General features: G+C 41.7%; 1 pseudogene; it reads right to left on the bottom strand.

Annotated features, from left to right (window-relative positions):
• Window positions 1–820: 820 nt before the first annotated feature.
• On the bottom strand, window positions 821–1885 carry LOC138671812 (odorant receptor 131-2-like; annotated as a pseudogene).
• Window positions 1886–2765: the final 880 nt, after the last annotated feature.

The following is a 2765-nucleotide window of genomic DNA, read 5'->3' as shown; positions in this document are numbered from 1 at the left end:
CTCTGTACTGTAAGAGCGGTCACACTAAAGAGCTCTGTACTGTAAGAGCGGTCACACTATAGAGCTCTGTACTGTAAGAGCGTCACACTATAGAGCTCTGTACTGTAAGAGCGGTCACACTATATAGCTCTGTACTGTAAGAGCGGTCACACTATAGAGCTCTGTACTGTAAGAGCGGTCACACTATAGAGCTCTGTACTGTAAGAGCGGTCACACTATAGAGCTCTGTACTGTAAGAGCGGTCACACTATAGAGCTCTGTACTGTAAGAGCGGTCACACTATAGAGCTCTGTACTGTAAGAGCGGTCACGCTATATAGCTCTGTACTGTAAGAGCGGTCACACTATATAGCTCTGTACTGTAAGAGCGGTCACACTATATAGCTCTGTACTGTAAGAGCGTCACACTATAGAGCTCTGTACTGTAAGAGCGGTCACACTATAGAGCTGTGTACTGTAAGAGCAGTCACACTATAGAGCTCTGTACTGTAAGAGCGGTCACACTATAGAGCTCTGTACTGTAAGAGCGGTCACATTTTGCAGTTCTTCCCCTGGAGTTTATGTTTTTTATTTCACCAAAACTTCCTTGGAAATCTCCTGAGAAGTAAATATTATCTTAACTTATAGGCAGTAGACGGACGAGCAGATTAGATCCAAGCAGTAGATGCTCTTGTGAAGGACTTATACATTTTGTTCTAGACTGTTCAAGCGCAAAAATAATATAGAGACGTGGTGATTTATACATCAGTTTATTAAATGAAACTATAGTATTGGATACCTCATAATGAATGACAGGCACAAGTTATTCTCTTGCAATAAATTCAGGATTTTATTAAGTATAATTTCTTGATATATTTACGAAAAACTTCATCTCTTACCCCATAAATGACCGGACTAAGAAGCCTTGGCAAACACGTGAATATAAGAAAGTTTGAGATGAGTAAGTAACTAATATATTTGATAAATACGGTCTCGGTGATGGTGGAGATGAAGGAGACCAAACATTATATGAGCTGGAAGGCGTGGAGCATCACAGTTTTTCTGGCTTTAAGGGCAGATGACCCAACAGAACCGATCTTCCTGGCAACCAGCATTATTTTAATGTAAGTAAATGCAATGATTAATGCGACCATGGTGAAGCTGAAGAAATTGATGATGGACTTTATTACATTTTGTTGGGGAGTTAAAGCCAATAGTGGGACATCACAAGCCACATACAATGACAAAAAACTTTTTTCAATCGAGTACATTATCACAGTCAGGTCGGCAATACTCGGACAAACTCCTATGACCCAGATTACGAGAATCATAGAACGAGCTTTTTTTGCCGTGCAAAACTCTAGATGTCTTAAGGGGAAACATATGGCTACGTAACGTTCTAGAGACATGACGGCCAGGTTGTACGGAGTCACTCGAAAGGAGCAAGTGGCCAAGGTCTGTAGCATGAAACATACCGGCACTGGGAGGGATAAAGAATAAATGGTAGACAATAGAAGAAAATTTCCAAGAGCCAGATACAATGTATCATTGATGAGCATGTGGACAAAGAGGATGTATCGAGACTTCTCCCAGATGTGAGGATTGGAGAAGAAGACCTTCAGAAGAACAGAGATGATGTACAGGAAGAAGGTGAAAAATAGAAGAGTGAAAACAACAAGAATAATTCTGGTGACCGCATCAACCAATTCAGTATAAATGGACGTTGCGGAATCATTACAAGGGATAGATCTTAAATTCACCATTGGAAACTGGATGACGGCAATTCCTCTATGGGATCTAACACTGATAGGAAACAAGAAAGTGACAAGATTAAGCTTTTCAGATGTGAAGAACTCATAAATATCTGACTTCTCTTGTGCCAAACCTTCTTTTAACCAAATTGACATTCTTACAATTCATAGGAAATATGGAAGTATGTAGGGTTGAGCAAAACGGATCGGACAAATTCAAAAATCGCTGACTTTCGGCAAAGTCGGGTTTCATGAAACCCGACCCGATCCTAGTGTGGGATCGGCCATGAGGTCGCCGATCTGCATGCAAAAGTCGCATTTCATATGACGCCTTCAGTGCCATTTTTCAGCCAATGAAGGAGGACGCAGAGTGTGGGCAGCGTGATGACATAGGTCTCGGTCCCCACCAATCTTAGAGAAGGGCATGACAGTGATTGGCTTGCTTTCTGCGGCGTTACAGGGGCTATAAAGGGGCGTTCCCGCCGACCGCCATCTTACTTCTACCGATCTTAGCATAGGGAGAGGTTGCTGCAGCTTTGTCAGAAGAAGGGATATAATTATGGAGGGAAGATTAACCCCCAAACTGCTTGTGCTGTAGCGATTTCCACTGTTCAACACCACCTTTTCTTTGCAGGGACAGTGGAGTTTATATTTTTGTGCATCAGCTCTGTAGCTTATTAGGCTGCCTTATAAGGCTCCCTGATAGCTGCATTGCTGTTTGCACGCTGCTGTGCAAACCAACTGCTTTTTTAAAAGCAAAAATCCTGTTGCTCCTTTCTGCACAGTTATCTTGTTTATTTGTCCACACTTTTGTGTGCAGCAGTCCTTTTTATTGCTGCCATACTTGTCCTGAGATCATTGTAGGGAGATTGAAATTGTACTACAGTCCTTGTATTTTTTCATATATCTTCCAGCCACTTTCTGACACTTACATTGTGTTGTTTTATGCACAGGGCCTGAGTTTTGGTTCAGTCTCCCAAAAAAAGGGAGATTTAAATTCTCAACAAGTTTATATACACCTTCTACCTTGTTTTAC

Source organism: Ranitomeya imitator, chromosome 3, assembly GCF_032444005.1.
Source record: "Ranitomeya imitator isolate aRanImi1 chromosome 3, aRanImi1.pri, whole genome shotgun sequence".
In the NCBI taxonomy this organism is placed as follows: domain Eukaryota; kingdom Metazoa; phylum Chordata; class Amphibia; order Anura; family Dendrobatidae; genus Ranitomeya; species Ranitomeya imitator.
Note: the sequence above shows the minus strand (reverse complement) of the source record. Positions and strands in the feature narration are given on the sequence as shown.